General features: G+C 43.8%; 1 protein-coding gene across 3 annotated transcripts in view; it reads right to left on the bottom strand.

Annotated features, from left to right (window-relative positions):
* The window catches only part of arpp21 (cAMP-regulated phosphoprotein, 21), a 414,287-nt gene that overhangs the window by 269,590 nt on the left and 131,636 nt on the right, over positions 1–13,061 (bottom strand). The window contains exon 1 of one of the 3 annotated variants that reach the window (XM_063066342.1): positions 11,798–12,008. The exons of the other annotated variants lie outside the window; for them this stretch is intronic. The gene's annotated coding sequence lies outside the window, so the exon portion shown is untranslated. Of the gene's footprint in view, positions 1–11,797; positions 12,009–13,061 lie in introns of those variants that run through there. 3 annotated transcript variants of the gene reach the window in all.

Raw genomic sequence — 13,061 nt, 5'->3', positions numbered from 1 at the left:
TGGACAAAGATGGCTTTCTTTCTCTGGAGATCTGGAGGCTGACGAGAAACCTGATAGATGTTTATAAAATTCTAACAGACATAGTCAGAAACACAAGATATTCTACGATGCTGGAAATCCAGAGCAGCCCACACAAATTGCCGGAGGAACTCAGTAGGTCAGCCATCTATAAAAATGAATAAAGTTGATGTTTCGGGCCAAGGCCATTCTCTAGTCCTGATGATTTAATTAATTATCTCCATAGACCTGCTGAGTTCCTCCAGCATTTTATATGTGTGAGTCTAGACATAGTCAGAGTCTTTTTCCTGGGGGCAAAATGTCAGAATACCAGACAATATAGACTTAAAATAAGAGAAACATTTAGAGGAGATTTATGAGGCAAGTTTTCATACACGGAGAGAGGTCAGTGTATGGAATGGGCTGACAGGACACAGATATGAGCCATGAAGAGGGATATGGGTATGAGAACATGCAGGGAACGGAGGGAGAAGGGATCATGTTGAGGCAAGTATGTTTAGATTAATTTCAAGTTCAAGGTAAAATTTATCGCTGTTTCAATGATATACATGTACACCACCAAATGAAACAACGTTCCTCCAGATAAAGATACACAACACAGTACGTATAACTCACACACAATGTATAAAGTAATGTTTCCACAAACAATTTAACAAATGGCAAAGCGCATTTATGACACAGGTTAAAATGTAAAGAGTACAATGCTACTGGTTGACAGGTTCTTGATTAGTCAGATCATCAAGGGGTACAGGGAGAAGGCAAGGGAGATGGAGTTGAGAGGGGTAAGAAGTATTCCATGATGAAGGGCACAGCAGACTCGATGGGCAGAATGGACTAATTCTGCTCCTGTGTCTGAAGGTCTTACGGTCCAGCGGTCTCTTGTATCTCTAGTTTAATGAGTGTAGTGCAGTGCTCAGCTGGCACTGTGTTGTGAGGGTCATGGACTCAGAGAGACATACAGCATGAAATAAAGGCCCTTCAGCCCATCGGGTCCATGCTGACCAACCCAAATGGAAAACAGCCCAGTGGTTCCGTTCCAAGCTTGACCCACTTGCCATGTTTAGCCCATATTCCTCCAAGTAGTCTCAATCACTTCCCCTGGCAGCTCATTCCATAAATGGACTACTCTCTGGATGGATAAAATGCTGCGTCTCAGGTTCCTATTAAATCTCTCACCTCTCATTTTAAACATATGGCCTCTAGTTCTTGATTCCACAACTCTGGGAAAAAGACTGTGCACATTCACTCTATCTACTTCTCTTGTGATTTTATACACCTCTATAAGATCCTCTCTTATTCTCCTCTGCTCCAACGAAATATGCCCCAATGCGCACAACCTCATTCATTTAAATACAGTGTAGTTTAACCAATAGTATGCAACCGTGCTATTTTAAAACACTCCTTCTTTCCATTTGTACCATAAGGGACTTTTGTAGGCTGTTTGAATTAATTGCAATTTCATTTTTTCTCTCAAACCCTTCATCAGTTCATATAAAAGGTTTTGGCCCAAAACATTAATTGTTTTTTTCCTTTCCATAGACCAGGGGCTCCCAAACTTTTTTATGCCATGGACCCCACCAACAACCGAGGGGTCAATGGGCCCCAGGCTGGGAACTACTGCCACGGATGCTGCCTGGCCTGCTGGGCCCCTCCAGCATGTTGTGTGTATTGCTCTGAATTTCTAGCATCTGCAGAATCTCTTGTGTAGGTGATAGGTGAGACCAGTTGAGAGGGTATGTGGGTGGGAGGGTGAGGGGGGAAGAGATGAGAAGCTCGGAGGAGATGGATGGAAAGAATCTGATAGGAGGGGACAGTAGACCATGGAAGAAAGGGAAGGAGGAGGGTCTCCAGATGATGGGCAGGTGAGGAGAAGAGAAGAGATGAGATGGGAGTCAAAATGAGTGCGAGATGGAAAAAGGGAGAAGGAGGAAGGGGTGTGGGCGGGTGGAGAGAAACTACTGGAATTTGGAGAAATCGATGTTCCTGCCAACAAGCTGAAGGCTACATAGACAGAATATGAGGTGTTGCTCCTCCACCTGACTTTGGCCTCATTTTGAAAGTAGAGGAGATCCTGGACAGATATGACAGAATGGGAAATCAAATTGAAATGAGTGACCAATAGGAGATCCTGCCTTTTGCAGAAGACAGAGCAAAAGTACTCAACAAGAGCGTACATCTAAGCTACAATATCGGTATGTGGTATTGAAAGGACCGCCAGGAATGCAAAGGCAGTGATGTGGCTCTGTTGGCAAGAGGTGGAATTACTTTTTTAGAAAGAGGTAAATCTTTGTGGGTGGAGATAAGAAATTACAAGTGTAAAAAAAATATTTATGAGAATCATATATAGGCCTCCAAATAGATGCCAAGATGTGGGGTTGAACTTGTAAATGGAGCTGGAAAGGGCATGTAATAAGGGTAATGTCACAATTGTAATGGGAGACTTCAGTACGCTGAGGAATTGGGAAAATCAGGTTGGTGGCGGATCGCAGGAGAGGGAATTTATTGAATGCCTACCAGATGGCTTTTTAGAGCAGATTGTGCTCAAGCTTACTCGGGGAAAGGCTATCTTAGATTGGGTGTTGTGTAATAACCCAGATCTTATTAACATAAAGGAACCATTAGGAGGCAGAGATCATAATATGATTAAAGCTATACTGTAATTTGAGAGGGAGAAGCTTAAGTCACATTATCAATATCACAATGGAATAAAGGGAACTACAGAGGCATGAAGGAGGAGCTTGCCCAGTTGGATTAGAGAGGATACTTAACAATGCATCTGACAGATATGTCCCACAGAAGATAAAGTTCTCAAATGGCGAGGGGTAGGCAACCGAGGCTGACAAGAGAAGTTAATGACTACATAAAAACCAAGGGAAAGGCAAATAATGTAGCAAAAGTGAGTGGGAAGTAGGATGATTGGGAAGTTTTTAAAATCCATCAAAAGGCAACTAAAAAAGTAATGAGAAGGGAAAAGATGAAATATGAGGGCAAACTAGCCAATAATATAAAGCAGGATACTAAATGTTTTTAATAAAAGGGAGGTGAGAGTTGAAATTGTTGAGGTAGTAACTGGGGACAAAGAAATGGCAGATGAAATTATTAAGTATTTTGCTTCAATCTTTACTGTGGAAAACACTAGCTGTGTGCCAGGTATCCATGAGTGTCGGGGAGCAGGACTGAGTGCCATTTCTGTTATAAAGGAAAAAGTTTTAGACAAACTGAAAGGTCTTGGGGTGGATAAGTCACCTGGACCAGATGGACTACATCCTGGAGACCCGAAACAGGTTGCTGAAGAGATAACGGATGCATTGGTCATGATCTTTCACGAATCACTGATTCTGGCAGCATCCCGGAGGAATGGAAAATTGCAAATGTCACTCTACTCTTCAAGATGTTTGCAGGTGATACGAAGATAGGTGGAGGGGTAGATAGTGCTGAGGAAGCAATGCGATTGAAGCAGGACTTAGACAAATTGGAAGAACGGGCAAAAAAGTGGGAGATGGGATACAGTATTGGGAAATGTACCATAATGCATTTTGGTAAAGGAACAATCGCATTTAGACTATTATCTAAATGGGGAGAAAATTCAAACATCAAAGGTGCAGAGGGACTTAGGAATCCTCGTGCAAGACTCACAGAAGGTTAATTTACAGGTCGAGTCTGTGGTGAGGAAGGCAAATGCAATGGTGGCATTCATTTCACGGGGAATAGAATATAAAAACAAGGACATAATGTTAAAACTTTATAGGTCACTAGTCAGGCCGCGCTTGGAGTATTGTCAACAGTTTTGGGCGCCTTATCTCAGACAGGATGTATTGTCATTGGAGAGAGTCCCGAGGAGGTTCACAAGGATGATTCTGTGAATAAGGGGGTTAACATATGAAGAGCATTTGGCAGCTTTGGGCCAGTATTCACTGGAATTTGGAAGAATACGTGGGGATCTCATTGAAACCTACCAAGTGTTGAAAGGACTAGATAAGGTAGATGTGTAGACAATGTTCCCTATGGTAGGTGCATCCAGAACTAGAGAGCACAGTCTCAAAATTGAGTGGTGACCTCTCAGAACGGAAGTAAGGAGGAATTTTTTTTGCCAAGAAGTGGTGAATCTGTAGAATTCACTGCCACAAACTGTGGTTGAAGCCAAGTCCATGGGTATACTTAAGGCAGAAGTTAATAGATTCCTGATTGGTCGGGGCATCAAGGGATGTGGTGAGGGGACAGGCGTATGGGGTTGAATGGGATCCAAGATCAGCCATGATGAAATGGAGCATCAGACTTGATGGGCCGAATGGCCTAATTCTGCTCTTATGTCTTGTGGTCTTTATGATCATTACAAAATTTAGTTGGGAGAAGAGCAGAACTGGCAGCTCAACATTGCAGAGTTCAGATGTTATAGCAAGGGGCATAATTTTCAGGTGATTGGGGGGGATGTCAAAGGTAAGTGGGAGTCGGGTTGGAGATATATCTCTACCAAAGGAGGTGTAAGGCACTCCTTCCCTCTGATAGCCTGCAGGTTACCTTTGGACAAGGTGTGACATGCTTAGCCCCCAGATCAGGGTCGCATGAAGCTATGGGAGCAGGAGGTGGATGGTCGTATGAGCAGCTGGTACATATCACAAGTCCGGTTATGCGACCACCGACGCCAGGCAGACGACCTCTGAAGCCAATGGCTGGGGTCACCCGTCTTGTAAAGACACTGCCCAGCAGAAGGCAACACAAACCACTTCTGCAGAAACAAAGACCATGATTGCCCACGTCATACGACGACATGGCACATAATGATAAAGATATTGTCAAAGGTAAGTTCTTTACACAGAGAGTAGTGCACGGAATGGCCTGCCAGGGATGGTGGTACAGGCAGATATTAGAAGCATTTAAGAAACATTTAAATAGACACACGGGTGATAGAAAAGTGGAAAACTATGTAGGAGGGAAGGGATAGGTAGATCTTAGAGAAGGTTAAAGGTCAGCACAACACTGAACTCTATTTCTATCTTTGACATCTCTTTTTTTCCCTTTTCAAGGTTCTTTTGGAGACCCTGACCTGGAGTTACACTCTGACTTTGGTTCTTTGCGGGAATGGGACCTGAACCTCAGGGCCTTAGGACCGGCCGCTTTTTGACATCCCAAAGACACGGCCTGGAAGATTAGTGCCTTCGGGATGCTGGATCTTCTTGGCTCTGGAGACGGGCTGATTCAAGGCCGGTGCCCTTGACCGAGACATCGCGGGAGAACACGAAACATCAGGAGCAGCGAGTTAGCTGCTGTGGGCCGTGTGTCCAGAGACCTGAGCCCTGGGGCCCACCCTCTGGGCACAGAGCTCGGAAAAAGCGATGCAACAGACCCTTGACATCATATATCAGTGAATTGTTTGTTACGTCTCCCCTCTTGCTGTGAAACGAGGACCCTCTTTTCCCCTTATTAATTAGAGTGAGAGCCTGTGGTATTTTGAATTACTGGGTGAACGAGTGGTCTTTGGGGTACTTCAAGCCTGTGTCTTTATTGATGCTTTGCTGCATGCTTGAGTGCTCTTTTGGGGGTGCCGATGTTTTTCTGCTGGTGGGGGAGGGGGGGTCATTGCCTTGCTGCTGTTTGTGCGTGGGAGGGGGAGCTGGGGGGCTTTGGGGTTCAAATGTTTAACTGTCATTCATTAAATGTACCTATTGAACATTGTGGGCCTGTACTATGTTTTAGATGTGACAGAAAGAGTCGTCAAGGAAGTGGGAGAGTTGAGCACTTGGGGAGAATGTCATTGCTGAGCTAGGAGAGAAAATCTTGGTGGGCTATCCAGCGAGGCCACACGGGTATAACTCAGGGATACGAAATATGCAATCACTCTCAGGGCATTATACCAGTGGGAATTGGAGGAAAGAGAGAAGTAGGCAGATCATGTAAAAATAACATCGAGGTGCCAGCAGTGGAAAGAGTGAGCAGCTTCAAATTCTGAGGTGTCAATATCTCTGAAGATTTATTCTGGGCCCAACATATTCTTGCAATTTCAAAGAAGGCATGCCAGCAGCTATACTTCATTAGGAGTTTGCAGAGATTTCGTCTGTCACCAATTCTGTCACAGATTTCGGCAGATGCACTGTTAGAGAGCGTTCTAACTGGTTGCATCACGTCTGGTGTGGAGGGGCCACTGCACAGGATTGGTAAAAGCTGCAGAGGGTTGCAAATTCAGCCAGCTCCATCATGGACACTGCCCTCCCAGCATCAAGGGCATCTTCAAAAGGTAGCGGCTCAAAAAGGTGGCATCCATCATTAAGGAACGCCGCCCCCTCCCCCATCACATGCCCTCCTCTCATTGCTACCATCAAGGAAAAGGTACTGAAAGCAACAAAAACTGGACTGAAAGTGTTGTATTTGAATTGCACGCAGCATAAGAAATAAAATGGACGATCTTGAAATTCAGCTATAGATTGGTAAGTATGACATTGTGGCTATCTCTGAAACTTGGCTAAAGGATGGCTGCCATTGGGAGCTGAACGTCCAAGGATATACAGTGTGTCGGAAAGATAGGTTAGTAGGCAGAGGGGGTGGTGTGGCCCTGTGTATAAGAAAAAATATTAAATCATTAGAAAGAGATGACATATGATTGGAAGGTATAGAGTCTCTATGGGTTGAGTTAAGAAATGGCAAGGGTAAAAGGACCCTAATGGCAGTTGTATACAGGCCTCCAAACAGCAGCCGGGATGTGGATTACAAATTACAGCAGGAGGTAGAAAAGGCGTGTCAGAAGGGCAATGTCATGATAATCATTGGGGATTTTAACATGAAAATGGATTGGGAAAACCAGGCCAGTACTGGACCTCAAGAGGGAGAATTTGTAGAATGTCTAAGGGATGGTTTTTTAGAACAGCTTGTTGTTGAGCCCACTAGGGGATCGGCTGTGCTGGATTGGGTGTTGTGCAATGATCCAGAGGTGATAAGAAAGATTAAAGTTAAGGAACCCTTAGGGAACAGTGATCACAATATGATCATAAGACCATAAGACCATAAGACAAAGGAGCAGAAGTAGGCCATTCGGCCCATCGAGTCTGCTCCACCATTTTATCATGAGCTGATCCATTTTCTCCTATTTAGTCCCACTCCCCTGCCTTCTCACCATAACCTTTGATGCCCTGGCTACTCAGATACCTATCAATCTCTGCCTTAAATACACCCAATAACTTGGCCTCCACTGCTGCCCGTGGCAACAAATTGCATAGATTCACTACCCTCTGACTAAAAAAATTTCTTCACATTTCTGTTCTTAAAGGGTGCCCTTCAATCTTCAAGTCATGCCCTCTCGTACTGGACTCCCCCATCATGGGAAACAACTTTGCCACATCCACTCTGTCCATGCCTTTTAACATTTGAAATGTTTCTATGAGGTCTCCCCTCATTTTTCTAAACTCCAAGGAATACAGTCCAAGAGCGGACAAACGTTCCTCATATGTTAACCCTCTCATTCCCGGAATCATTCTAGTGAATCTTCTCTGTACCCCCTCCAACGTCAGCACATCCTTTCTTAAATAAGGAGACCAAAACTGCCCACAGTACTCCAAGTGAGGTCTCACCAGCGCCTTATAGAGCCTCAACATCACATCCCTGCTCCTATACTCTATTCCTCTAGAAATGAATGCCAACATTGCATTCGCCTTCTTCACCACCGACTCAACCTGGAGGTTAACCTTAAGGGTATCCTGTACGAGGACTCCCAGGTCCCGTTGCATCTCAGAACTTTGAATTCTTTCCCCATTTAAATAGTAGTCTGCCCGTTTATTTTTTCTGCCAAAGTCCATAACCATACACTTTCCAATATTGTACTTCATTTGCCACTTCTTTGCCCATTCTTCCAATCTATCCAAGTCTCTCTGCAGACTCTCCGTTTCCTCAGCACTACGGCCCCTCCACCTATCTTCGTATCATCAGCAAACTTAGCCACAAAGCCATCTATTCCATAATCTAAATCGTTGATGTACAACGTAAAAAGAAGTGGCCCCAACACTGATCCCTGTGGAACACCACTGGTAACCGGCAGCCAACCAGAATAGGATCCCTTTATTCCCACTCTCTGTTTCCTGCCAATCAGCCAACACTCTATCCACGTATGTAACTTTCCCGTAATTCCATGGGCTCTTATCTTGTTAAGTAGCCTCATGTGTGGCACCTTGTCAAAGGCCTTCTGAAAATCCAAATATACAACATCCACTGCATCTCCCTTGTCTAGCCTACTGGTAATTTCCTCAAAAAATTGTAATAGGTTTGTCAGGCAGGATTTTCCTTTAAGGAATCCATGCTGAGTTCTGCCTATCTTGTCATATGCCTCCAGGTACTCTGTAACCTCATCTTTGACAATCGACTCCAACAACTTCCCAACCACGGATGTCAAGCTAACAGGTCTATAATTTCCTTTTTGCTTCCTTGCCCCCTTCTTAAATAGCGGAGCGACATTTGCAATCTTTCAGTCCTCCGGAACCATGCCAGAATCTATCGACTTTTGAAAGATCATCGCTAATGCCTCTGCAATCTCCACAGCTACTTCCTTCAGAACACGAGGGTGCATTCCATCTGGTCCAGGTGATTTATCTACCTTTAGCCTATTCAGCTTCCTGAGTACTTTCTCTGTCGTAATTGTGACTGCGCACACTTCTCTTCCCTGCCACCCTTGAGTGTTCGGTATACTGCTGTCTTCCTCAGTGAAGACTGATGCAAAATACTTGTTCAGTTCCTCTGCCATCTCCTCATCTCCTATTACAATTTCTCCAGCATCATTTTCTATTGGTCCTATATCTACTCTCACCTGTCTTTTACTCTTTATATACTTGAAAAAGCTTTTAGTATCCTCTTTGATATTATTTGCTAGCTTCCTTTCATAGTTAATCTTTTCTCTCTTAATGACCTTCTTGGTTTCCTCTTGTAAGGTTTTAAAAACTTCCCAATCCTCTCTCTTCCCAAGGAATTTTTGCTTCCTTGTATGCCCTCTCTTTTGCTTTAACTTTGGTTTTGACTTCTCTTGTCAACCACGGTTGCATCCTTTTTCCACTCGAAAATTTCTTCTTTTTTGGAATATACCTGATCGAGTTCACTTTGAAATTTGAGAAGGAGAATCTAAATTCCAATGTGTCGGTATTTCAGTGGAATAAAGGAAATTACAATGGCATGAGAGGGGAACTGGCCAAGGTTGACTGGAAAGGAACACTAGCAAGAAGGACAGCAGAGCAGCAATGGCTGGAGTTTCTGCAAAAAATGAGGGAACTGCAAGACAGATATATATCCAAATATAGAAGAAATTTTCAAATGGAAGAAGGACATTACCGTGGCTGACAAGTGAAGTCAGAGCCAAAGAAAAGGCAAAAGAGAGGGCATACAAGGAAACTAAAGTAAGTGGGAAGATAGAGGGCAGATAGATTTATAAACTTGCAGAAGGAAACTAAAAAGGTAATTAGGAAGGAAAAGATGAATTATGAAAGGAAGCTGGCGATTAATAACAAAGAAGATACTAAATGCTTTTTTAAGTATATAAAGGGTAAAAGAGAGTTGAGAGTAGATATAGGACCGATAGAAAATGATGCTGGAGTTAATGTAATGAGAGACGCAGAGATGGCAGAGGAATTGAATACGTATTTTGCATCAGTCTTCACAATGGAAGATGTCTGCAGTATACCGGACATTCAAGAGTGTCAGGGAAGTGAAGTTTGTGCAGTGAAAATTACGACTGAGAAGGTGCTCAGGAAGTTTAATGGTCTGAGGGTGGATAAATCTCCTGGACCTGGAGAGATTGCGGAGGTATTAACAATGACCTTTCAGGAATTGATATATTCTAGCATTGTACTGGATGACTGGGAAATAGTAAATATTACTCCACTATTTAAGAAGGGTGGGAGGCAGCAGAAAGGAAACTATAGACCTGTTAGCCTGATATCAGTGGTTGGGAAGTTGTTGGAATCGATCGTTAGGGATGAGATTACAGATTACCTAGAGGCACATGACAAGATAGGCCAAAGCCAGCATGGTTTCCTGAAAGGAGAGTCCTGTCTGACAAACCTACTGCAATTTTTTGAGGAAGTTACAAGCAGGGTAGACAAAGGAGATGCAGTAGATGTGGTGTACTTGGATTTTCAGAATGCCTTTGACAAGGTGCCGCACATGAGGCTGCTTAGCAAGATAAGAGACCATGGAATTACAGGGAAGTTACTAGCATGGGTGGAGCATTGGCTGGTCGGCAGAAAACGGAGAGTGGGAATAAAGGGATCCTATTCTGGGTGGCTGCCAGTTACTAGTGGAATTCCACAGGTGTTGGTGTTGGGTCCGCTGCTTTTTACGATGTATGTCAATGATTTGGACTATGGGATCAATGGATTTGTGGCTAAATTTGCCGATGATACTAAAATAGGTGGAGGAGCGGGTAGTGTTGAGGAAACAGAGAGCTTGCAGAGAGATTTAAGATAGTTTAGAGGATTGAGCAAAGAAGTGGCAAATGAAATACAATGTTGGAAAGTGTATGGTCATGCACTTTGGTGGAAGAAGTAAACAGGCAGACTATTATTTAGATGGGGAAAGAATTCAAAATGTAGAGATGCAAAGGGACTTGGGAGTCCTTGTGCAGGATGCCCTTAAGGTTAACCTCCAGGTTGAGTCGGTGGTGAAGAAGGCGAATGCAATGTTGGCATTCATTTCTAGAGGTATAGAATATAAGAGCAGGACTGTGATGTTGAAGCTCTACAAGGCACTCGTGAGACCACACTTGAAGTATTGTGTGCAGTTTTGGGCTCCTTATTTTAGAAAGGATATACTGATATTGGAGAGGGTTCAGAGAAGATTCACGCGAATGATTCCAGGAATGAAAGGGTTACTGTATGAGGAATGTCTGGCAGCTCTTGGGCTGTATTCCCTGGAGTTCAGGAGAATGAGGTGGGATCTCATAGAAACATTCAGAATGTTAAAAGGCCTGAACAGATTAGATATGGCAAAGTTATTTCCCATGGTAGGGGAGTTCAGGACAAGAGGGCACAACTTCAGGATTGAAGGATGTCCATTTAGAACAGAGATGGGGAGAAATTACATTAGTCAGAGGGTGGTAAATCTGTGGAATTTGTTGCCATGTGCATCTGTGGAGGCCAAGTCATTGGGTGTATTTAAGGCAGAGATAGATAGGTTCTTGATTAGCCAGGGCATCAAAGGGTATGGGGTGAAATCAGGGGATTGGGATGACTGGAAGAATTGGATCAGCCCATGACTGAATGGCGGAGCAGACTCGATGGGCTGAATGGCGTACTTGTGATCCTATATTTTATGGTCTTATGGTTTTAAGTCTTAGACGCCCGAGCTTTATATGTGTGCCTACAAGTTTCGCACAGTGCTGTATACACTAAGGGAAAATCCACATCTTTCATGAGGTCATCTTTTAAAAGCTTGCCAATAAGAGCTCATGGCCAGAGTGTTCCTATGAATGGATAGCAAGAGATTGTTAGTGAAATTGAATTGAACTAAATTGACTTTATTTCTTACATCCTTCACATACATGAGGAGTAAAAATCATTATGTTACGTCTCTGTCTAAATGTGCAATATGCAATCATAATAATTTATAATAAATAGAACAGCCAGAGTAACATAGAATACACTCAAATCAGCGTGAGTTAATCAGTCTGATGGCCTGGTGGAAGAAGCTGTCCCGGACACTGTTTGTCCTGGCTTTTATGCTGCAGTACCATTTCCCGGATGGTAGCAGCTGGAATAGATTGTGGTTGGGATGACTTGGGTCCCCAGTGACCCTTCGGGCCCTTTTTACACACCTGTCTTTGTAAATGTCCTGAATAGTGGAAAGTTCACATCTACAGATACGCTAGGCTGTCCGCACCACTCTCTGCAGAATCCTGCGATTAAGGGAGGTACAGTTCCCATACCAGGCAGTGATGCAGCCAGTCAGGATGCTCTCAATTGTGCCCCTGTAGAAAGTTCTTAGGATATGGCAGCCCATACCAAACTTCCTCAACCGTCTGTGTTGTGTCTTTTCCACCACACTGCTGGTGTGTACCAACCACATGAGGTCTTTGGTGATGTGGATGAAATATTTAAGAAGCTGCGATTGGCTAAAGTCCTTGAGAAGAGTGCTGGTTAGCAGTTAGCGCAACTCTTTTACAGCTCAAGACACCACAGTTCGGAGCTCAGTCCCGGCATCTTAGGTAAGGAGTCTGTACGTCTTCCGCGTGAAAGTGAGGGTTTCCTTCGGTTGCTTGGGTTTCCTCCCTTATTCCAAAGACATACTGGTTAGTCGGTTAATTGGTCATTGTAAGCTGTCTCTGATTAGGTTAGGGCTCGATCGGCGGTTGTTGACGGTGTGCTCGAAGGACCTGATGGGCCTATTCTGTGCTGCATCGCTAAATAAATATATAAATAAACACATGTAAAGGAAGCAGGTCAGAACGTAAACAAAAGTTTGGAGGGGGCACAGAATACCCTTCCCAAATAGGATTAATGTAACCGGCTGACCGTCGGATCTTATTCAGTATCGTTAGAAGTGTACTTAGACATCCATCGTGGGTAATGCTAGAATAGTTGTCGCGCCTTTAAGGGAGATGGTGATGTCATACCAAATAACCAACTTTCCCCGTGATCAATAAAGTATGACTATGACTATTACGCACGTGCGGGATAGTGGGAAAACCATTTTGTTTCTGCTGAAGACGCTGGTGGGGCGTTGGAATTGAGTTCCTCCCCGAGACTGGACATGGTGAGGAAAGGATTGCCATTACCATATTAGAACCATATTAGTTCTGTATTTTTATACTGCATACGCAATTCTGTCCACACACGAGGGTGTGGATCGAAAGTTAAACTGGGATTGTATCGGCAAGACCTGGTTGTAAAATCGTTTGTTTTGTTTTGCGACCCTCTTCCAGCACTTAAACATCTAAAACACATAAAGGAATTAAAACCCGAGAAAGTATTTGTTGTCCTGAGTGTGTACTTTTCCCCAGGCTACATTAAAGAGAGGCATTTTACAAGTATATTAGGAGCAAAAGGGTAGCTACAGGGATATGGTCGGTCCACTCAAGG

This window comes from Mobula hypostoma, chromosome 1 (assembly GCF_963921235.1).
Source record: "Mobula hypostoma chromosome 1, sMobHyp1.1, whole genome shotgun sequence".
NCBI lineage: Eukaryota > Metazoa > Chordata > Chondrichthyes > Myliobatiformes > Myliobatidae > Mobula > Mobula hypostoma.
Note: the sequence above shows the minus strand (reverse complement) of the source record. Positions and strands in the feature narration are given on the sequence as shown.